Below are 26,052 nucleotides of genomic sequence, written 5' to 3'. Positions count from 1 at the left end.
TGAAACATATATTTTTATACGTTTTTTCCATGTGGGAGTATATATTTTATATCATGAGATTTTGGCCAAATGTATTCAGCAACAAAAACACTGAGTGCCCATATAACTACAATAAACTCTATAACCTGTAAGTTGCTGAAATTGTAAAGCGATGCACTCACTGCCTCAGACGCAGCTGTTAATGACGGACAAAACAGAGATCGACAAATGTAATATTCAGTTTTAATATGCCATTTGATGCAATGGATATTTGTGTCATTTTGCTGTATTTCTGTGCTTCGTGGTGTTTACTGTTCCATGGCAAAAAATATATATAATTGGGAAACACTGGTCTACTAATGATCACCAATCATAATCCAGCGTTTGAGTCGACTGTAGCTGTCCTCTGGGTTCTGTGTAACACAGAGGCAGAGATGTTTTAGTCATTAAGGTTACATACTCTGTTTTGATTAGATAAACAATGCCCCTGCATCAGATTTGCTGAATGAAATACAAAACTTTTTTCCTTACTAATTTTAGGCCGCTGATTACAAACATACTGTGTGTTTTGTTGGAGCACAGTACAATTAATCACAAAATGTGATGTGCATTTCATAGCATTTTTGCTTTCGATAACCATTTGTCGTTTGTCAAGTTGTCGTCTTATATCATCCCTTAATTACTAGAAAAGCTGTCACAAAGGCATGATTCCAAATGTGTTAATTTTTCTCAACCCATTTTCAATCGTATAAATGATTCTGAAGACATCATTTTATGCCTAATCATGACTGTCATTAAAATGGAAAACTTCGACATTTGACTGCTTTTTGCTATTTTGTGTACAAGTGTATATAATTATACAATTTTCATTCTTATTTGGTGAAAAAAAAAATTCTATACATATTGGTGAGGTTTTAATTATATATTTAAACTCATAAAATTAAGTAAAAAAAAATGCAAATCAGCAGATTTATTTATATATTCATGTTCATTTTTTATATTTTATATACATTTTTGATGTATTGAATAAATGTTCCCCTGAAAAATATATAATATTATATTTAATAACACAAACTAACGTACCATATAGCTTAATCTGTTAACCTGTTGCAGCAGTGGGATAAAGGATTTGAGCTGCCTCCTCCATCAGGACATAAAGAATATGAATATTCAGGCATAATGAGGTGTAGACTAAAAGATTAATTTTAGTGAATCAGTTCATTCAAATGATTTCAGGCAACCAGGGTAAAACACAGATTCTCATTTGTTGTAATGTACAGTACTTCAACATTTTGGACACATTTTTTTTTTACACAATTAAAAAAATGGTAAATGGTTATAACGATAAAGTGAAATAACTTGAATCAAATAAACAGGAATCAAAATCATCAACCTTAAAGCCCAGCTCCACCAGATCGTGGCGTTTGAGGACGGCGTGCGTGCACTGCAGGTCATGGTGATGATATTGGCCTCTTTCACCAACAGCTCAAACACCCTGAACTTCTGCAGAGGACAATATAATGCAATATAATGATGATTGGGAGATTTTTTTTTTGTTCCTCAAAAGATTTTGATGATCAGATTTAACTGATTTTTCTAAAAAGTTATGTCTGGAGAATCAAGTAAAGCCGAGCTGCTTCAATCCAGTAAGTGTTCATCTGCAAATATAATTAACAATATTAAAGTTATTCTTATGTTTACTTAATCAGTAAAGAGTTGACAGCAGAAAGACACGAGAAGCACGAGCTGAAGGAGACATTTGGACCGTTACACTAAAAGAAGGAAGGCATGGCCATGGAGTACATTGTGTCAAACAGGATTTTAATTTAAGTTTTGTTTCTATGAATTTCACAAGGTGAGGCTGGTGTTTAAACATTTAGCACAGGAGACTGTGTTTCTTTCTACTTCCTCTCATTTGTTAGAAACAGCATGTCTGCTTTGACTTAATTGCAAATGATTGCACAGATAATATTTAAACTGAACTGTGAGATGATGGCATCACTGAATTCAATGATAAAATGCCTTTAACTGTCATTTTGCATTATTGACACACTGTAATGTTGTTCAGTTGCTTTGACACAATCTGTTTTGTTTAAGAAAGATTAACTTAGCTGAATATTTTCAGGACCGTGTTCACTGGGGAATTAATATTTGATGCACTTCTGCATGAATATTAATCCCACCAAAGCCTTCAATATTGATGAAGCCATTGTTTAACCCTGAGTCTTCAGCAGTGACGCTTGAGAGACAGTGATGCCCAGCAGACAGACCCACACACAGCCCAACAAACACACACATGCATGCTCTGACGCACTACTTTATCACACAAGCATGTCTTTGTTGTCAGCAGATGAACACAAAGGATGAAAGGATGAGAAATCAGCATCAAAGAAATAGGGGATCCCAGAATAATGGACTGTAAACAGAGGGGAGGGAGATCCCTATTGATGTGTTTCTCTTTGTGGATACACTATAACAAGCTCTGATTAGAGCACACATATGAAAACTATTTTAAATTGTTATTTTAGTGAAGTGAAGTGAAGTGACATTCAGCCAAGTATGGTGACCCATACTCAGAATTTGTGCTCTGCATTTAACCCATCCGAAATGCACACACACAGAGCAGTGAACACACACACACACTGTGAGCACACACCCGGAGCAGTGGGCAGCCATTTATGCTGCGGCGCCCGGGGAGCAGTTGGGGGTTCAATGCCTTGCTCAAGGGCACCTAAGTCGTGGTATTGAAGGTGGAGAGAGAGCTGTTCATGCACTCCCCCACCCACAATTCCATCCGGCCCGAGACTAGAACTCACAACCCTTCGATTGGGAATCCAACCCTCTAACCATTAGGCCACGACTTCCCCCCTAAAACACTGGGGTATCGTGATGAAACTGATGGCACCATGGCTCATTTGAAATGTTTAAAGTGTGGCCTGATCTCCATCGGCTCACTGGTCCATCACTCATTGTGAAACACTGTGCACCGCAGAGCCTCAATGATATTTTGAATATAAACCAAAGCAGACTTTTTCAAATGGTAAATGGACTGCATTTATATAGCGCTTTCAACAGACCACATGGCCATCCAAAGTGCTTTACAAGTTGCCACACATTCACACACTCATTCACACACCGACTGCAGTGTTAGCCATTCAAGGCACCATCCAGCTCGTCGGGAGCAGCTGGGGTTAGGTGTCTTGTTCAACGACACCTTGACACTTGGTCAGGTGGAGCCGGGGATTGAACCACCAACCTTCTGGTTTGTAGACAATCTACATGAACCACTGCCGCCCCATTTATTGTGTCTTCTCTTAATCTGGAGTAGATTATCTTCAGACTATGGTATTAAATGACTGGTTATTACAGTACTGACTTACACGACTAGTCAAAAGACTTTTTCGCTCAGCAAGCCTGCATGTCTTTGATCCAAAATACAGCAAAAGCAGTAATATTCTAAAATATTTTTACTAATAAAAATAACTATTTTCTATATGAATAAATTTTAAATAATTATAATATGCTGGTTTGCTGCTCAAAAATGTCACAGTTTCTGGTCTGTGTTTCCCTGGGTGTCCACTAGTGGTCCTTTTCACCTGTTAATTGCACTCAGCTGTCTCCACTTTCATAATTTTCACCTGTCTATATAAACCGGTCTGTTTCTATCTGTTTCGTGGAGTCCTTGTTTTCCGTCACCCGGCTTTCTCGTGGTACCTTGTGGTTTTTTCATGTTTCTTGTTTTTGAACTGATTTAGTTGTTATGACCTCTTGCCTGTTTTTGGATGTGATTTTTGGATTCTCCATTAAATACTGCAATTGGATCTATCGTTTCCTGTGTGCATTTGTAACAGAGAAACATTTCTGATTACTATCAGAGTTGAAAAAATTTGTGCTGCCCAATATTTTTGTGAAAAATGTGATATATTAGATTTTTCAGGATTCCCCAATGAATGTACAGAGTAGGACAAACATAGCAATTTCAGCCCTACCTCCAGCTGGGTGAAGATCTTGCGGATGTTGCAGAAGCAGCCCTCAGCGATGTCCATGTCCTCTTGATAGGACTGGCCTTTGAACACCGGCTGAGGAGTGTTGGAGAAGTACCTATGGAAGGGGAAGTGTGACGCCACGTCGTCCGTCTTAACTTCTCGGCCGGGCATTGCCTCACTTTACTCATGTATTCCTCTCAGCGTGACTACTTACAACACCCGAGACAGACAGACAGACATAGACAGACAGACAAAGAAAGAAGAGACACAAATAGACACACACACACACACACACACACGTTTGTTTTTGTGGAAAGTGGGGATGTCCCATAGGCGTAATTGTTTTTATACTTTACAAACTGTAGACATGGGTTATGTCCTCATAAGTCACCCTCTCCTTGTAATACCTGTGTCATACCCATGTCATTATACAGAGTTGTGTCCTGATATGTCACAAAAACAAGAGCACACACACACACACACACACAGCCACAGACAGACACAAAGAGAGACACAGACAGGACAGATACAGGCAGACACAGACACAAATGCACAGACAGACAGAAAGTCAGACACAGACAGAGGTACAGACAAAGACAGACAGAAAGACAGACACACACAGACAGAAAAACACAGACAGACAGACAGACAGACACACACACACACATACATATACAGGGGCACAGACAGAGAAAGACAGACACAGACGGGCGCAGGCAGATAGACACAGACAGACAGACACAGACAGATAGACACAGACAGAGAGACAGACAGACAGACACAGAAAGACAGACACAGACAGACAGACAGACACACAGAAACAGACACAGACACAGAGAGACAGACACAGACAGACAGACAGAAAGACAGAAAGAGACACAGAAACAGACACAGACATACAGACAGACAGAGACAGAGAGACAGACACAGACAGACAGACAGACACAGACAGAAATACACACGGACACAGACACAGAAACAGACACAGTCATACAGACAGACACAGACACAGACAGACAGACAGAGAGACACAGAGAGACAGACACAGACAGTCAGACAGACACAGACAAACACACACAGACATGGACACGGACACAGACACAGACAGACACACAGACACGGACAGACAGACAGACAGACACAAACCGACAGACAGACAGACAGACAGAAAGACAGACACAGAAAGAGACACAGACACAGAAAGAGACACAGTCATATGGACAGAAACAGACAGACAGACAGACACAGACAGACAGACAGACACAGACAGAGACAGACAGACACACACAGAAAGACAGACACAGACACAAACAGACAGACAGACAGACACAATAATGACTTAAAGCGGCAGTAGGGAACTTTTGGCGCTCTAGCGGTTAATAAACAGAACTGCTTGCGTCTTGCGGAAGAACATTGTAGCCGGAACTCCTTCTCTCTGTTTATGTCTATGAAGAATCACAAAGGTACTGGGCTACTCTGCCGCGGTATCCCCGAAGCAATCTAAAATAGTCCGAATATAAACACTTATTATAGCTGCACCCTAGTGATTCAGGACAAGCTAAAAACACGGTTTGGAAAATGGATTCATGGTGTACTCGCTTATTATGTTAATTTTTCTACATTTTGAACACAAACAAAGTTACGGACCGCAGCTCTGATTGGTTGTTTTTTACCGGGAGTGCATGACTTTCTGCAAATGGCAATAGGAGCACTGGGAGGAGCCAGAGGAGCTTGATTTTTTTCACAAATTAACTGTCTCATATTCTACTGTCAGGACATAATGACAGGTTTAATAAATATATAAAAAATATTTTTTTTTACAAAAGTTCCCTACAGCACCTTTAATGAACTACTTCTAAAATCGATACTATTAGAGATAAAATTGTAACCATTCAGCCGTCTGCTACAGTATCAGACGGTGCACTATAGACCCCCTGAGAAAACAGTTCCACTCATTCTCTACTATAGGAGAGGAAGAATTGTATAAACTTGTTAAATCATCTAAACCAACAACATGTATGTTAGACCCTATACCATCTAAGCTCCTAAAAGACTATTATTTATTCCACATTGTCATTAGGATATGTCCCCAAAACCTTCAAACTGGCTGTTATTAAGCCTCTCATAAAAAAAAAAAAAATACAACTTGACCCCAAAGAACTTGTTAATTATAGACCGATCTTGAATCTCCCTTTTCTGTCCAAGACACTAAAAAAGGTAGTATCCTCACAATTATATTCCAGGATTTCCAGTCAGGATTTAGACCGTATCATAGGACTGCTCTCCTTAGAGTTACAAATGACCTGCTCTTATCATCTGATCGTGGTTGTATCTCTCTATTAGTTCTATTGGATCTTAGTGCTGCGTTTGACACATTTGACCACAACATTCTTTTGCATAGACTTGAACACTTTGTTGGCATTAATGGAAGTGCATTAGCATGGTTTAAATCAGTGGTTCCCAAACTTTTCCATTCCTTGACCCACCTAGACAAGTGTAATCTATTTCACGACCCACCAAAATATATGAGAAAAAAAAAAGAACGGTTGGCATTAATTTATGTCTAATCTTACTTAAATGTTTGATGACAGAAATTAAGTATTTAAGAAAAATAATTAATATTTACTATTAATATTTAAGTTTAAATTTTTGTTTTCGGACGTTAAAATATGTAGTGTCCATAAAAAAAGTGAAACCGGCTCACTCCAGTGTAACAGTGTAACTCCAGTAACAACTGTAACAGCTGTGTTTTGTTGCAGAAAATGGATTCATGATCCTTCCGTGTGTGTCGGTGAGAACGGAGCACAATCCAACACTTTTTTAGAAAAGCATAAGAAGCAAAGCAGAATTATCTAAAACAGTTTGGAGATGAAAATAATTGTGAAATAGGTAAAAAATTATAATAAACAGATGTATCTCATTTTAAATAAACAAAAAAAAAAATGGATGACATTTAGTTCAGGCAGAAATTTATTTTTGCGATGGTTAAATAAATGTTCAGGACTTTGGCAAATTTTTCTCTAAACAGAGATGATAAGTCAAGGAAATATTGCGAACTTTTGTACATTTTGTTATGTGGAAATGTTTAAATATTGTTTGTGTTTTTGTTGCGTCTGTGCCCTGCTCACCCTGTACATGTGAAATGCTTTTTACAAACCGTTTCCTGAATGAAAAAAGTGCAGAGTTCAAACGGACGATAGAAATGAATGAACATGGCCTGCCTGAAACCATTTTTGTAACATTTGAATTTTCTGGTGTATGCAATCTCATGCAGAATATAGTGTATTGAAGTGATAATAATGCGGACCGATTGAACCTTTTAATGACATTGCTCTGAGACCTTCACTGTTATTACAAGTTGTGTGCGCCTGCGCTTTAAAACACGCAACACATGCGGACTTTATTGCAATTCGAAAATCACACTAAGGATATTGGAGTTTGTTATTAATGTTGGTGGGCTATATCATTATGACGAGTGGGTTCCCGGTTCCCGTCTCCTTCTTCCCGTGATTGTGAAGTTTTTAATGTGTTACACTGGTGCCAAAGCCCGGGAGGAACGAGGGATACGCTGCCGAAGAACCCTCGCCCGCTGTGGTTAATCCGCGGTGCCATCGAGCGGGGCGAAGGAGTCTGCAACCAAAGATGCTCGAGGCGGTGGGCTGGAGTGAGTTGCCGGGGGGACAGACAAACTCACTCCAGCCCACTGCCTCGATGATTCTTTCGGGAAGGAGGCGGTAACCGGCAAACAATCAAACAAAGTCTTAATAACCAAATAAAAACAAAACAGCGCAACAGCCCCTCGCGCACAACTGCATCGCAGAAACAAAAACCAAACACAAAATAAAACCCAGGCCTGGTCCTCTCTCATTCTCCACTGTTGTCGCTTCTCTTTTGTATCCTTCCGATCTCCAACGTGGTTCTCGAAACCGGTGAGTGTCCCTCATTTCCAAATCACTACAGCCCTCGCTCCATTCCCACGGCTCTCGGCCCTGCCCCACACGTCCTAGACCTAGACTGAACTGTGTGAGTGTGTGTGTCATTGAAACGCAAATTCAGCTGCAGCCAAGTGACTTTGTGCGACCCACCTTGTTCCATTCTGTGACCCACTAGTGGGTCGAGACCCACAGTTTGAAAACCCCTGGTTTAAATCGTACTTGTATGACCGCCATCAATTCGTAGCAGTGAATGAAGGGGTATCATATATCGATCACAAGTGCAGTATGGAGTACCTCAAGGCTCAGTACTAGGGCCGCTACTCTTCATGCTTTATATGTTACCCTTGGGAGAACATCAGGAAACATGGTGTTAGCTTTCACTGTTATGCTAATGATACTCAGCTTTATATTTCTTTGTGGCCCGGTGAAACACACCGATTTGAAAAACTGTTGAGTAATCAACACTGCACTGGCTCCCTATCAAACACAGTATAGATTTAAAAATATTCCCATTGTTCTCAAAACTCAGGCAATTTGATAATACCTAGAATATCAAAATCAACTGCGGGCGGCAGATCCTTTTCCTATTTGGCGCCTAAACTCTGGAATAACCTACCTAACATTGTTCGGGAGGCAGACACACTCTTGCAGTTTAAATCTAGATTAAAGACCCATCTCTTTAACCTGTCTTACACATAACACACTAATGTGCTTTTAATATCCAAATCCGTTAAAGGATTTTTAAGCTGCATTAATTAGGTAAACCGGAACCAGGAACACTTCCCATAACACCCGATGTACTTGTTACATCATTAGAAGAATGGCATCTAAGCTAAAATTAGTCTGTTTCTCTCTTATTCCGAGGTCAGGAAGACCAAGACTGGAGTAACGATGCTGGAAATACAGCTGCACATCACAGAAATAAATTACACTTTCAGTTTCACATAGAAAACAGTTCTACATTCAAGAACATGTAACTGGTAGTATATGATATTATCATATATAACATATCAACTGTATAAGAATGATATAATTACATGTGTTGCCCATGTAGAATGATAATTGTTCAACTGTAAAACCAAGGCAACCAACATAAAACTCTATGCTCACGACTCAGTCTAATCTGTACGCTGTCTGTGGACTGCAAACTCATCACATGGTTGAGTGAACTCCGTGAACAGTCTGACCTCCCTCTATGACATGGCCCTTATCATCCAGAATGCCCTGCACCTCACAGCCTCTCACTTAAACCAGCCCGGCCTGATCCACAAATGGCTGCTGGCGCAGCCCTGTAAGAACAAATGACGATCTGAACTGTTGTTGTATTTAAATGTACTTGCATATCAGTTCAGGCAAATACAGACTAGACATTCAACAATAATTACATAAATACAATAAAATAAACATTTTATATAATTCTAATTGAAAAGATCCTTTAAATGTACTTTAGGTTTTTAGAGTCAATCTTACAAACTAAATCCTTAAAAGTTTGTTCTGATAAAAATGTGTCATAACAATTCTTCACCCTTCAATAAAAGCAACAGGATTTCTTTCATTTTGTTTGTTATTTTGACTTTCTAGTCCAGGCCTGGCACCCCCACCCTTTGGACCGGTCGGACCTGAGTTTAGTGTGTAATGTAACCAATCACAAACATGTTTGTTGATTTGTTTAAAACGCAATAGCTAATCAGAGGTGTTTAGGTTGGAATCCACCCATTCACCGCTCCAGTCACCTTCTTTTTGGCCAGTGCTATCAGAGTTCTATCATGCTCGGGACTTTTTTTTCTAACAGACTTTTAAAAAGTAGTAAATGTTCATGTTTGTGTAGTCATGTTCATGTTTTATATATTTATTTTTTACACTTCTTAGATCGCGATGAATGAGTGACAGGTTTAACACATTTAAAAGGAGCGCTCTTTGCATGCTGTATACGATGATATATTCAGAATTTAAACAAAACTTGTGTTTTTCATGCTTGACAAGTAGGACACAGAGAAAGCTAACTAGAAAAAGATAATAATTTCAGAGGCACAGATGTTATTCTGTAACCGATCTGGTCCAAATGCAGGATTTAGTTAAGGAAACAGTTATTATTTGTATAGACTGCCACGCCAAATCAAGCACACCTGCTTGCTTTTCTGTTTCATTTATCAGTGTTTTTGTGGACAAATGTATACTTTATTAACAAATAATTGTAAGTCTTTACATTAAGGTTCGATTAGTTAGTGTTAGGTAATGTATTAAAGTGTATTAATGTGTTAATTATTGTAAAGAACTACCTAAATTATGTATTTCAAGTGTTAACTGGAAAAATATTAACAACCCCATATAACAAATTATATCATGCAAAAGAAAATGGAAGTAATATTTGATCATGCAAATCTCACTGTCAAAGTTAAAGAAAAATAAAATAAAATAAAGGCTTTTTACATCATTTTTTTGTTTTAGTTATTTTAGTACTTTAAATGAAAATGAGAAGTGTTGCCTCGGCAACCAGAATTTTTAAAATATGTTTTCACTGTTTGTTGATAACCCTGGTATTTCTTGATGTTTTCATGTGTAGTAGGTAGTTTTTAGATGTGTTGCTAATGCTTGCATAATCATCTTTACCCTCCCACTCATATTTGATGTTATCCCAGACGTTGAGGTTAAGGGTGACATCAGCTCAGAGTTATCTCCGATGTTGGGCTTGGCCGCCTCCACGATAGAAAACGAAGCTATGGTCTGTGCCATTCTAGCCCATCCTCCAAACACCACTCCTCCATACTCAGACTACCTGCAAGACACGAACACACAAACACAGCAGATCATAAACCAGGACACTCACACCAGTCCAGGAGTTATCAAGCTCCCAAACAAATTTAGTTTAGACTGAGAACAAACCAGGGCTTCATTCATATACGACAACATCCTCAATATGCTGCCAGATTCAATAGGTGGACTTCTCAAAAGATAGTCATGCAGGGTCAGAAACTGCAGGTTCAGCTTAGGAAGAGCTAAACAGCCTGCACAATCACAAACAACAACAACAAAATAGTTTAAGACTGTTTTACTGAATTTTAGGTTATGTTTTTTTTACACTCACACAACATAAAAGCTTAAAGGAGTGGTTGTCTTATTATTCTAGGCTTGATTATGTTTATGGGGTACAGTCTAACATGTGTTAATGCTTCGTTTTTAAATACCTTTATTATTGTTGTTGTTGTTTTATACATATTTTACCTTTATTCTACACTATACTCTGTCCCTTGTCCTATAAACACACTGATCATTTCCTGCTTTTATGAAGCCTCTCCCTCAGAAGGGGCAGGATGGACTCTGATTGGTTAGCTGGCACAGTGTGTTGTGATTGGCTAAACCGCTTTATCTGGATTAAGAACAGCTGCTTTAGAACATTGATTTTGAAACTTGTGAATCAATTAGAATTTTTAGAAGACAAAATCGTGATTCACAAATGTATAGTTTTGTACGCACAGCACTAGTTTTCTCTTCCTCTTCTCTAAAGCAGAGCAACATGGCCCCACCCTTTGTTGCATGTTCCCAGGGGCAGGGTTTATCAGGGTTTGTGATGTCATAAACCAGGGAAGTAACTTGTTGTAGTCCCTATGAGCCGTTTCTGAAGGCATTTAACTGCAAGAATTTTAAAAGACGATATCTCCGTTTGCATTGAACTTGCAGATTGTAAATTTGCAGATATTGTTTATGATCAAATAGCAACATTAAATACTAAGTGAAATTTAAATCAACCACCCCTTTTAAATGTAGTGATGCACTGAAATGAATTTAGTGTTCAAGTTCCAAAATTCAAGTTTAATTTAACTAAAAACCAAATATGAAAAATGTTATATTAATCTGTTGAGTAACCAGTTTATTCTTTGTATATATACAATTCTACTTTTTAATTACATAATTATGTTTCTACTCAAATTCGTTGTTGAATATAATTTCAGTCATTCAAAACTTCAGTGCATCACCATTTAAATTTGATTACCTACAGGAAAATTCTGTCTTTGTTCGTTCATCATTTTTTACCTCAACCATTTTTTTCCTTCTGTAAAATAGAGGAGAATTAAAAAAAAATTCTTCACACAGTATTTTGCACAGACAGACACAATCAAGACACCAAATGTATTGCATTAATTACATTTTTTATTTTATTTTTTGCTATTTTTCAAAGCTTCTGTGAAAGAGAAGATTATCAGTAAATGAAATATATCCATGCTCACTGCATACACACACACACACACATACACACACACAACCCTCCATAAATAATCCATGAGTTGTGGGCCAAGTTTTGATGTTTTTATGTATCTTTTGTGCTTCATGGAACTTTAAACACTTGGTCAGTATGAACCTGTAGTTGTATGGAAAAGAGATGATCGTTATTCAAAATGAAGAAATACAGTCATACAGATTAGGAAAGAGTAAATGAGTACATCCATTTTTTGTTGAACTATTCCTCTAATTTAACCAATGCATTGGTATGAGACACAATAGTATGAGAATTATGTGGTGAACTCGTATTCGCTGATGCCCATCTTCTCCTGAAAAGTCCTCAGTGGGAACGATGTTCTGGTCCCAGATGATCTTCTCGGTGTGGTACAGAGGCATCTGGTTGAGCTGCTCTATCTGGGAGATTCGTCTCTCATGACGGGACACTTGAACAGAAGAGAAAAAGGTTTCATGGGGTTTGTTTCCTCTTGGCCGGCTCCTTCATTAACCACCAAATCTGTGCTATTATGGTTTACCCTTCAAGCACAGCAGATGGCCGAATGTAGGCTACATACATCACAGCGCAAGAGCGTTTCAAACACATCCCACGAGCATTTTAAAGGGAAATACTTTACCATCAAATCAAGATCTCTGATCTTTTAAGTTTGATCTACAGTGCAATTTTTTTCCAGCACACATTTTGGTCCTTGATTAAAATTTTGCCTGTAAATCTAAATCTTGTTTTTGAGTGATTTATTGTAAAATGTGCAGTGGGAATCGCAGTCTCCAAACATTCTTAAAAGAAACTCTTAGTGCATGCATAATGAAAGATGTGAATGTCTGAATTAAGTTTTCCTTTAAAACTTTTTCTGTACATCCCGATGACTATAAACCCTGGCTATTATGTTTCCACTCAAAATTCAAATGAGCTAAAACTGAGACAACTATGCTGAGAAAACATTAAACAATTTCAATGAGAAAACAAGTCAGGCGGCTCACATGGGACTTAGCTTTGAGAAAATCAAATGAATTAATCAGGAGTGTTCGGGCAGCTTATCCTGTAGAAGCTTAATTAAGTGTTTTATCTGGTTTGTGACCTGCTCTGACTCCATCGTGGGCCGCAGCACATGCACATAATCAGATTTCAGCTGCTCAGTGCTCAAATGACCGCCTGACACCAGCTCCATCAACACAGCGACAGCATTAACGAGGAAATGCTCGAGTTCTTGATGAGATTTGGAGCGGGTAATTAAAACGCTGAAGCAGGACCACAGATGGGCCTGAAACATCTTAAACGTCTGCAACAGAGGATAAAAATACACTCTATAGCCATTCACAGCCCCCAGCCTCAAACTTTTAGAAATTGAGCAACTCAATCCACAATCAGAAACAAAATCAGCAGCTATTCTGAACATGTTTGTCCCCCGACACTACATCTTTGAGCTGAGCCGAAACAAACTACATGGGCAACAAATAATGCTGCTCACATCAACTGCTTCAGGGCTCGATTATAAGGACTGGACCTGGAGCCAGCGTGAAAGATACTCAGGACAGCTGACTAAACCATTGAACCAAACGAAAATTTAGCATAGGCACAAGTCTTGCCAATTTAAACATTCAAGCGCCAGTTGACATGAAAAAGAACACCATTCAGTAATTCATTAACTCTGAATTTAGTTATTTTTTATATGTTTTTGTACTTGAACGGACAGATCCAAACAAATTATGTAAAAATACCTTAATAATCTTGGTGAGTATCCTCGTAAACACACTATTATGTCTTAATACAAATAGTCAAGAAAGAAACTGGATGTGCATCATTATATTAGATCTGTGCATTAGGTCTTTGTGATGAGTGGAGCGGGGCCGAGAGCCATGGGAACGGAGCGAGGCCGGTGGAGTAACTAATAAAGAGTGACACCTGCACCACTCACCAGTCTCGAGTCCCATGGAGGAGCTCCAGAAGGATAATAGGAGGAGTAACAACAGTGAAAGATGTTATTTTGTGTTTTGGTTCTGTTTGTGTGCGACAGTTGTCCATGAGGAGCTGTCGTGCTGTTTTGTGTTTATTTTGTTATTAAAGTTTTATTTAAATGTTTACCTGTTCCCGCCTCCTTCTTCCTCCCGACCTACGAACTGTGTTACAGTCTTAAAGCGACAGCAACCTAATTCAACAGCTTTCATTAATGATAATCAAACAACAAAAGAAAATCTCTCCCTGCACTTGACAATAACCTTTATTAATCTACATTAAAGACAGTGTTTTTATAAATTTGATTATTAAAGGTCTGTACCTGAATACTACTGTCAAGCCCACTTGAAAAACCTGAAAGAAGTGTTTACTTTGCTCTGTTGCCTGTAATGCGTTCATTTTTTTTTTTTTTTTTTTTTTTTTTTTTTATTAGCGATTGTTCACTTGCCTTTAAAAATGTTTTGCTTTAAAAAACTTCATATCAGTAGTTAGGCTAACAGTTGCAAAGCAAGAATATAGTCCTCTGACATAATCTCTGTGTATGTGTAAAACTTTCTTATGCTCATTTGGATGTCTGTGACAAACACATTTGCTAGAAAAGTTTGAATAGCTGTTTTTGTGAATTGTGTGAATGTGACTAAATGTTCTTAATCACAAATGTGTGAAGCTATGCAGTAAGCGCAAGTACAGCAGAAAAAAGTAAACACTCCTATATACTTGTGATATTTTAAAGCAGGTCATGTAGTATTTTAAAGTGTCCTAATATTGTGTTGGAGTCCCCTACAATGGGTTTAAATGCATCTGAGTTCCGAAAACATTTGTAATATTCCCAGAATATACATTTAATATAATATAATATACATTAATAACATTAAATCTATGATTTTGAAACAATTCTCTTCCATCAGCTTACTCTGCTCTGATTGGTTGGGTGGCAAAGTCTGTTGTGATTGGTCTTTCCTTGTGCAATGCCTGTTGAAAATGAAACGCCCATTACCATATTTATTTTTCTTTTTTTCTTTGAATGGGTACTTGTAAAAAGATGCTGTAAGTTTACAAAAATGGCAACGATATTACCTTATCAATTTGAGCCTGAGTCTGAGGATGATACCGATGCTCAACTGGAAAATACATCACAAGCACACTGAAGGATAGCTAGTTAAAAACTGCAATATATATATATATATATATATATATATATATATATATATATATATATATATATATATATATATATATATATATATATATATATATATATATATATATATATATTTATTTATTTATTTATTTATTTATTTATTTATTTATTTATTCATTTATTTATTTATTTATTTTTTGAAAACCCATATGACCTGCTCTTTAAGATGACCATTCCAGCTTTTCCAGAAGGAATTCTTTATGGTAGGACTGTCTTTTCCATCCGGAAGCTCAGGCAGGAGACACAGGTATGCTGACACCCAGTGGAGGGTGTTGGGACTACACACAGAAAGATGAACAGAAGCACAAAGAGCAGTTTCAGAAAGGTGGCATCTCCATCAATTTACATACGTAATGTAAATCATCTAACATTTTTCAGAAATATCATACACAACCTGAAAAAAATTGCAAAACATTTGAGTTGGAAGGATTTTTAAATCTACAAAACAAGTAAATCATTACACTCCATTTGCCAAAACCACAAGAACTGTAAGTATAGACTATTTATTTTTAGCGAACATCCCAGTCACATCAGTGCTCATTTTCATGTGTGTTCAGTACGTTTCATCATTGGCTGTTTTGAGAACAAATCTCACTATGATGCTGGCTTTGCCAAAACACTTTTACTCAAAGATCAGGCCGTGCCAACTGTTCTGGACCCATCAACACCATCGCAAACTGTAAGTAAGTAACCTATTTAGTGTAAAAACTATTTATAAAACAGTAATGGCAGGAATGGATTTTAGCCAATCATATAAGTGGGTGGTAAACTGACCTCTTAAAAAACTTACTGTTTCAGTCAGAAGAAGAGAAACGGTGGAAAAAAGTCATAAACAACTCAATTTACAGTGATTTTTTCATCCAAAAATACTTTAGTGATGCTATAATTACACCTCAGGGAACATAATAAGAAAAACATGTCATGCCTTATCCATTTTGCATAAAGGCTCATCTCGATTGCAAACAATTCTTCTTCACTTCACAAACTTTACTGAATAAGAGTATTGCAATCTAATTACCATCGGATTTTAACCGGTTTAGCAAATAATTCAAGAAATGATTGAGAGATTAATCGATTTTCAAATATATTAATCATCAACTGTAGTTTATTTTTGAAAACACCAGTCTAAAATTCCCTGATATTGCGATTAGTATTTTATAATTGTGGGAACCCTGTCTGCAGTTAAGAGACTTTATCATCACACTCTGGCAGCAGCCTTTTATCTAATGGGCCACATCGTTCTCTCTCTCTCTCTCTCTCTCTCTCTCTCTCTCTCTCTCTCTCTCTCTGTGTGCGCATGCGCGAGTGCGGAGCATTTGGGACGATAGTATGAGCGACTGAGCGGCGCGTTTGAGTGAGTTTCAAACTTTTTCCTTTTTTCTCTTTTTAGATTAGGTATTGGTTGAGCTTATTGAAACTACGGCAGTTTTTTTTTAAATTATTTGCTGACTCTGTCGGCAAAAGAGAGTAGCAATGGGATCTAATTCTGATGGCTTTGCGTCTTTGACTGCACGCCATGGGTGCAAGTGTTTCTCAGACGAAACCGTCTCAGTAGAAGATTGTTAATTGCTGTTAGCAATGCAGTTGGTGCTTTAAACATCTTGTCTGCATCGAGAATGAATAAGGCAGTTGTTATTTTTTTGAGGGAAACGACTATGGTTGATGATTTGGTTGAACGTGGATTATCTGTGAAAGATGCATTCATTCCTGTTTTGCCGCTGTCTAACCCCTCGACAAAAGTTATCCTCTCCAATGTTCCTCCCTTTATTCCAAAGGATACACTTGAGCACAGTCTTGCGCGTTATGGCAAGTTTAAATCGCGAATTTCAAAATCTGGAGGTTGCTGTGAAACTGGCATTGAATGGGAAAGATTATACGATCTTTATCGCTGTTGATTTATCGCACTTGCTCGAAACCGGGTCATGTCAGGCAATCGTGTCCTTTAAAAATGGAAGCTGAAAAGGAGAAGGAAAGTAATTCTGTAGTGGATCAGGTGAATACTGCTGTGGCAAACTGACACTGCAGCAGAAAATACTAATATAATACAGCAAGATGAAACCGCTGTGTTACTTAACAGTGGAGAGGACTCTGATGTGCTTGCACAAGATACTGAAGTTACAGACAGTGCTTCCGTCATTACTACAGATGGAAGTGTTAAAGTTGATGAGTAGCTCAAACTTTACAGGGCAGTTAGTGATTTAATAAAATACCAAGGAAATCAAAATGAGATTGAGAACATACAGGTTCTCAAAGCAAAGATTCTCTGACAAAGCAGCAGCTTGTCACAGGATGAAGGCCTAGATCTGTTGTCACAGAGAACTGATGATTTATCTGAGAATGACTCTGAATGTGAAGAGTATGATGTAAATTCACAAGGAAATTATGCGGGGAATTTTATTTCCCAGTCAAAGCTTTCTTTTTATACATTTCAACAGTTGAATAATTTTCTGGATGCTACTAAGAATCAGAGAAAACCCAAACTGGAAAAATATTTTCCTGATTTGGAACTTTTTGTTGAATCTGGTGCTATTGCAATGCGAAAGGCAACGTTGGAGGAACTGGATCAACCGAAACGCTACAGGCTTAAAAAACTTGTTACTGTAGTTAGAAGAAGCCTAAATTCACGTCTGAAGAAACACTGATTCCATGAAAAGTGTCAAAAGGCAGATGTGGTGGGTTGCTTTATACCCCATTGTGATTATTGTCATGACCTTTTTTAATATTGGGTCTTTAAATATCAATGGTTGTCGTAGTATAGTAAAAAGAAATGATCTTTTTTAATTAACTAATTCTTAAAAAGGCTGATGTGATCTTACACCAGGAAACACACACGGATTTGCAGAATCAGTCACAGTGGCTTAGCGATTGGAAGGGTAATGTGTATTTGAGCCATGGCACAAATGTTAATGCAGGGTTTGCAGTTTTGTTTTCACCCCGGGTTGGTGGTAATTTTAAGAATTTTACGAGTAGATGTTAATTTAGGTGACAAAGTTTTTTCCCTGTTTAATGTATATAATGTATATTTTGCATTATTGAGACACTGTTTTCCAAATGAATGTTGTTCAGTGCTTTGACGCAATGTATTTTGTTTAAAGCACTATATAAATAAAGGTGATAATGTATATGCACCAATGAATGGTCGGGAGTGTTTTATTATTATTTTTTTTAAATTATCAGATGCGTTATCACACTGTCCCCAGTATAATATTATTATACCGGGGGGTGATTTTAATTGCACTTTAAATCAGCAATTGGATCAGAATCATAATGAACCACATTCCTTTCGGCGAATACTCTTAAAAGAATAGTTGATCAATATAATTTTGTTGATTTGTGGAGAGATACATTTCCTGGGCTTAGACGGTATACCTGGATGAAAGTGAACTCAAATAATATTTTCTCTCAGATCATCATTATATTTCTATGGCTATTTCTGTTGAGTCCACCAAATCTTATAAATCACTCTGGCACTTTGATAATAGGTTACTTCAGGATCATGTTTTTATTCACTCTTTTCACCTTTTTTGGGATTCTTGGAGAGAGGAGAGAGTAAAATTCCAGTCTTTAAGTCAATGGTGGGACGTGGGCAAGATACAGATTATAATTGTTTCACATAGCAGGGGTGCCCTACTAGAGAAAATGAAAGCTCTTGAAGAAGAAATTCTTGGACAAAGTAGTCAAAGTACTACAAGATCTACTTCCACTGATTCTTTCGAAAGGAATAAAAAATTTTTTACGCAATTTAGCGGAAGAACAAGGCAAAACTGCCCTTTTAAGGGCAAAGTTCACTCGTCTAAATGATATGGACTCTCCTACTGCTTTTTTCTTTGGACTTGAAAAAAAAAAACAACAACAACACATAAGCATCTTCATCAACTGAAACTCCCAGATGGACGAGTATTGACAACACAAATGGAAATTAATTATTTTGCTATGTCTTTTTAGGAAGAGTTGTATCGTGCAGAGCCTTGTAATGGAGTAGAAGCAGACACACTTCTGACTGACTTGCCACAATTGTCAAACAAGGATCAAATGGATCTTGAGAGTCTTAACAATGGCTGAACTTTCAAGAGCTGTTCAGGAATTGAATCCTGGAAAGTCACCTGGATTGGACGGTCTCTCAGCCGAGTTTTATAAGGCTTTTTGGAACTTAATTGGTCAGGACTTCTATGATGTTTTGGTGGAAAGTATTGAAAAAGAGACCCTTCCTCTAAGCTGTCAGAGAGCAGTTTTAACTTTGCTTTCTTGTAGGAACAGATCTTGACAGAGAGTTGTTTTTAATTGAGAAGCCTTATGTTGAAAATGCAAATTGCTCTATTTTGAAATTTCATGAATCAATTTTTCATTCATGGAGTTTGTTAAGATTCTCAAGAGTAGATGATGAAAATTATGGGTGTTCAGAACCTCTGTTTTTTAATCCTCTTTTTAAGATACAGTTTTTATTATCGGGTTCTGTAATTAAAATTTTATGAATGCAGGAGTAACTAGAGTTATGGACCTGCTCGATACAACAAGAGGTCAGTGGCGAACGGTTCATTCACTTACTGACCAGGTTGGGATAAGGTCAGTAAGAATGGTGGAAGGGATGGTTAAGAGCTTTAAAGCTTGTTTCCCCCCATTATTAACTTCACTTATAGATTATCTTATCTGTTTGAATTGATGGTTTGGTATTTAAGACTTTTCCAGGATTAAAAGTTGTTCCACAAAAATTGGAACTTGAAGAGAATACTAATAGTTTCTTGTTAAAGGGGTTTGAATTTTTGGATTTCCAAAGAATGGGGAAGAAAATAAGTTACCATATTTGTGCTAAATCCACACACTTTGAACAACTGAAGGAAAGAGATTTAAATCACTCGTGGAGGCTGTTATACAAACCTCCAGTTCCTAAAAAATTTCGCCCTGCGATTCACTGAACGAGCCGTTTAACATCAAATCTGCGCTGGATATTAATATCCAAACTATAGTGAAAACACTATCAATTAGCACAGTAATAAGATCGGCAGTTTAAGACATTAACTTGTAAGCACAAAACACAAGATACTTCTCTTTTCAATATGAATAAGGCTTTATTAGATAAATCTAACACATATAAACTAATCTAACACATAAACGCACGCACTCACACATTCACACAAGTTGCAGGAAGATCGAAAGTTAGGGAAAGATGAGTTTAAGAGAATGGAAATATGGAATCCCAAGTTTACAGCAATATGTTAAATTGCATAGACATGAACAACCATCAATCACGTAATTAGCGCTCGCATTGAGTTCCTCAGTGAGGTTAAATTATATTAGATACACCAGTAAAGGTCACAGTCTGGAGATTACTTGTGTCTCCTGTGAAAAAGGAGTCCCCTTTGTTGTCCGATGTCGCTGATTGGCTGGAAGCTCAGTAGTCGCTGAAGTGACGTCTTGGGTAGCCCTGGTTCGGCGTTGGCTGAAGTTGTGTGCGGGTTGAAGTTGAAACTCAACGTTACAAAACTTAACTCAGAACACGAAACTCTCAAACGGAAAAGAAAAGAAATAAAGTTTGGCGTGAATAGGTTGTGTTTCTTCTCATCGTGGCTAAGTAGCAGCAGGCAGGCCGAAGCACGCTGAAAAGCTAAAAGCACACTAAAAGCAGGCATGACTAATAGCAGAAGCTTAGCTAGAGACTAAAAGCAAAATTTTATGGTGTCCTGAGTATTTAAACTGGCCTGTTGGCCAAACCTCAAATGTTGTCTTGACCAATCAGATATTGTCTTGGCTCGGGGGCATCATAAATCATATGTTTATCTTACCAAGCATGTGGTCCGAATTTTCCCGCTCTTGAAGGGTCTAATTTTGGACACGATTCCTATAACCAGAATATGATACATGTGACAAATAAATGATTGTCAGGACTATTTCAAGCAAGCAGATTCGATTACGTCGATACTAGACATGAATATGTATCCTTAAGCTATCCCATAGTTATCAAAAGACATACACAATAAGTGATTATAACATGATAGTCAAATGTGTGGGTTACATATAAATGAATATGGAGTTAAGCGATGGACTGATTCATTTATAAGTCTTTTTGAGTTCATTCTGGTCCCTATATATGTACAAAAGACAGTTTCTTTCAATTCTCTTGACAAAGACTTCTGTGGAGACCAGAGGTTCAAAGCCCCTCCCCCCTTAGGAATTTCAGTCTGGTTCTGCTTGGTGGTGGAAGTCAAGTGATCTGGTGTATAACTCTCATGGGTTTAAATGTGATGTCCGACGTTGCTTATCAATTACGAACAACAAATTTGACAAATCTATTCACCGAATTGAAATTGTCAATAATTGTTCTAGTGGTGTTAATGTTGAAAGCTGTTCTATGAAAGCATAGGTTGGTTGGTTATCTTGTTTGGGACTTGTGGCAAAGAATGTTTTATGACTTCCTGTTGCCTTACTGAGGAATTCAGTTCGTGTTTCAGCCACAGCCCTGATCAACTCTTTAATTTGTCTGGTTGGAGTCATTTCTGCTACATTGGCTACAAACAACTTTGTTTCCAAGTTCAATGAAATGGTTTTACCTAAATGCTCTTTTTATAAGGCCTCTGACACTGTGTTTCATTTATTTTGTGAATGTTCAAGACTGGCTACACTTTTTGTACTTTTGGGAAAACTAATTACGAAATTGGGATTTTCTTTTACAAATATCCTTTTTAACTTTGGTTGCAAGTACACACTTTTCACGACATGATTGCTTATACTTGACTTGCAACCAAAGATAAAAAGGGTACTTGTAAAAGAAAATTTGGAGGAACAATTTTTTAATAGGACATGCCAAGTTGGCAATCCTGAAAACACATCAATGTAAAAACGCTGGTCAAGATGTTGACTTGTTGCCTCTTTTTAAATCATTGGTAGAATTTAGGGTTGCTGTTGAATTTGCGTATTATAAACAAACTGATAATGTATTTTTTTTTTTTCAAAACAAGGTGGGGTGTGAGAGATGCTTTAGTGACAATGAGTGAGATTGGAGAAATGGTTTTTAAATTGGTAAAATTGTTATGGTTTTATTTTTTGTTTTTGTATTAGTTTTGTAATGTTTTGAAAAAATGGTGTAAATTAAAAGAAGTTTAAAAGTCAAGTATCTCTCTCTCTCTCTCTCTTTCTCTCTCTGCAGAGATAACACATCATCACATTTAGCTGCTCACATACCTGAGATGGCCAAAGTGTTTGGTGAGGGACTCTCGCGTGTCCACGGCGGCCACACTAGACACAGCTGGTTCAGTGGTGCCTGTGGCAGAAGGGGGATGGGGGGGCAAGTTAGGGAGCGAGTTCAGCTTCCTGACAGCCTGATGGAAGAAGCTGTCCTTCAGTCTGCTGGTCCTGGCCTGGAGACTCCGCAGTCTCCTCCCTGATGGCAGCAGACTGAAGAAGCTGTTTGACGGGTGGGTGGGATCACCTGTGATGCAGAGGGCTTTGTGAGTGAGACGGGTTCTGTAAATGTGCTGGAGGGAGGGGAGAGAGACACCAATGATCTTCTCAGCTGCTATCACTATACGTTGCAGAGTCTTTCGGCAGGACTCGTTGCAGGCGCCATACCACACAGTGATGCAGCTCGTCAGGATGCTCTCGATGGTGCCTCTGTAGAAGGTATACATGATGGGGGGCAGGGCTCTGGCTCTTCTCAGTTTGCGGAGGAAGCAAAGACACAGCTGTATTTTCTGAATTCATGGGTACGGATTCAAAAACCGATGGTACGGTTTACAAAATCTGAGCGCACGGATTGGAATGACTTTTTTTTCTCCAACAGGTGACATGCGGGGCTCCGTACATACCAAACCTATATGACTTTTGTTTGTCTTTACAACTCAAATATATTTTTAACATAATTTTTTGTTAATCCATTAAGGGTCTAGATAATCTGTATTTTCAAGCCTCATAAATATAGAATTATTTTAATAATTAATTCCAATATTTATATATGAATCAATCTAAGGAAAAAAGCACCAGGCCCAGATTGTGTTACACCAGCCTGTCTGAAATCCTGTGCTGACCAGATGGCCCCCATCTTCACACAGATCTTCAACAGATCGCTGGAACTGTGCAAAGTCCCTTCATGCTTCAAACGCTCCACCATCATCCCCATCCCACAGAAATACAAAATTACAGGACTAAATGACTATAGGCCTGTGGCTCTAATGTCTGTAGTCAAAACTGGTGCTGGCCCATCTGAAAGACATCACTGGACTCTTGCTAGATCCTCTTCAGTTTGCCTACAGAGCAAACAGGTCTGTGGACGATGCAGTAAACATTGGACTGCATTATGTTCTGCAACACCTAGATTGACCGGGGACTTATATGAGGTTCCTGTTTGTGGACTTCAGCTCGGCCTTTAACACGATCATCCCAAACCTCCTCCTGCCCAAACTAACTCAGCTCTCCGTGCCCACCTCCATCTGTGCCCATCTCCAGTTCTACTCCACCATCATCGAATCCATCCTCTGCACTTCAGTAACTGTTTGGTGCAGCTCAGCTTCTAAATCTGACCTCAGAAGACTACAGAGGGTAGTCCGGACTGCTGAGCGAATCATCGGTACAACCCTCCCATCTATTCAAGAACTGTACTTATCCAGAGTGAGAAAAGGGCTGTCAAAATCACTCTGGACCCCTCACATCCAGCACACTCCCTCTTTGAACTGTTGCCATCTGGTCGACGCTACAGAGCACTGAGCATCAGTACAACCAGACACAGGACCAGTTTCTTCCCTCAGGCAATCCATCTTATGAACAGCTGATAATAACTGTGGAACACACCACACTATTAATATTTATATACACTACACTTATTTATCTAACACACATACTTAGTGTACACTTAAATTTTTTGCACATAATATGCATGTACATACATAAATGCTCATTGTAATATACCTGCCATACATTGTCAATTTGTACATTGTCATTCCTTACCCACCTATTTGTATTTTTTGTATTTTTTATTCCTTATTGTGTTTTTTGTTCTGTCACTCTTATGTTGCACTGCGGAGCGAAAACAATTTCCTCGTATGTGTGAACATACCTGGCAATAAAGCTCATTCTGATTCTGATACTGTTCTTAAATTATATTATAGCAAACATGTATGTTCAAAAGAAAATATTGGTTTCCCAGACTAGCAATGGAGGACAAAAATGTAAAGAATATTAAGTATATTTATTTGTGTTCCAAAAATTTGCAGAGTTTGTATGGGTCTGGAAGAACATGGGGGAGAGTTAATTATGACCATTTTCATTTTTTGGTGAACTAACCCTTTGAAGAGCAGCCCTCCACGAACATGAACATTTGTGAGGTATGTGAATGTCATGTCTGTTTTAATGTAACAGTAAAGAAGTATCTTTCTGAAAGCAATATGTTTAAACAATATCACATGCCCTTACAGAGACAGAGACATTAAACAACCACACAAAGTGTTGAAATTATAAAACAGACTATTTACCTATCCTTACTGATGAGAATACACCTCTATCTGAAAGATAGTTTAATTAAATGTTTTCTTTTTCAAATGTGTTTCTCTTTTTAGTCCACTGATGAAGAACAGGCGGTGACTGGGATGAATGCTGGTCAAAGAGGAGAATGTCCTTTCCTCTAAACTGATGCAGAAGGTGTTTTAAAGGAGGACGCTGCCCTGGATGATGTAAAAGATGTCACATGCTGTGCTAATGGGGCTTCTCCATGTCTACATCAATTATGCTAAAGAGATCACGACAATTGACAGTGATGCATGATCCATCTGTATTCATGGACTTTAAATGTTTAATTTGTAAAAACTAAACGTCAAATGCACGTTCCGTGTTGTTTAGTAGAAACGGAGTTTAAACTGTGTAATTCATACACATGCTCACATTCTTACACACACACACACACGTCTGTTAAATAACATTTACCAAAAAAGTCAAATTTGATCTTAAAATTTATATTCAACAAATGTTCAATGCTTTATTTATAAACTATGTAGCTGTTAATGCCATACTTTTCTGCATTTCTTCTTACATGCATGTTACTTTTTTGATAAATATTTACCTTTTGATAGTTATTATTTGTGTGTAAAAGTGGAATGGTGGAGACACTCGGAAGAGATGCTGGAGAGACACTGGAGAGACACAGGGAACTAGGAGATGAGGTTTGTATTGAGTCTGTACAGGTAGCCTTACAACAGGAGAGGTTTCGCTATTCTTCTGCATGCTCACTGCCTGTTGGAGGTGGTGATGGGCCTTGTCCCAGACTCTCAGAACATCAGAAGGTTCCCCAGACCAAGGGAAGAGAGGAGGCTGGTAACAGAGTATGCATTGGAAAGGTGTTAGCCCTGTGGCATTTGGCGGAGGGAGTTCTGGGCGTACTCGGCCCAGCCTAGGAACTGGTTCCAGGAGTCCTGGTGGTCATGGCAGAAAGTCTGGAGAAACCGTCCTATCTCCTGTATTTTACGCTCTGTTTGACCATTTGATTGAGGGTGGTAACCAGATGAGAGGCTGACGGTCACACCTAGGAGAGAAAAAGAAAGCCTTCCATACATTGGAGATGAACTGGGGCCCACGATCTGACACTATGTCATCTGGGAGACCAAACGGGCAGAATACCCAATTGAAAAGGAATTCAGCTGTTTCTAGAGCTATGGAAAGACCCTATAGGAAATGAGGCGGCAAGATTTAGAGAATCTTTCCACTATTACTAAGATACATGTGTTACCGTCAGATGGAGGTAGATCCATGATGAAATCCACTTCTAGGCGTGACCAAGGATGGTTG

General features: G+C 38.2%; 1 pseudogene; it reads right to left on the bottom strand.

The window, feature by feature from the left end:
• Positions 1–335: 335 nt before the first annotated feature.
• On the bottom strand, positions 336–23,718 carry LOC128031589 (RNA helicase aquarius-like; annotated as a pseudogene).
• Positions 23,719–26,052: the final 2,334 nt, after the last annotated feature.

This window comes from Carassius gibelio, chromosome A17 (assembly GCF_023724105.1).
Source record: "Carassius gibelio isolate Cgi1373 ecotype wild population from Czech Republic chromosome A17, carGib1.2-hapl.c, whole genome shotgun sequence".
In the NCBI taxonomy this organism is placed as follows: domain Eukaryota; kingdom Metazoa; phylum Chordata; class Actinopteri; order Cypriniformes; family Cyprinidae; genus Carassius; species Carassius gibelio.
The sequence above is the reverse complement of the archived record's forward strand: the minus strand, read 5'-3'. Positions and strand labels throughout refer to the sequence as shown.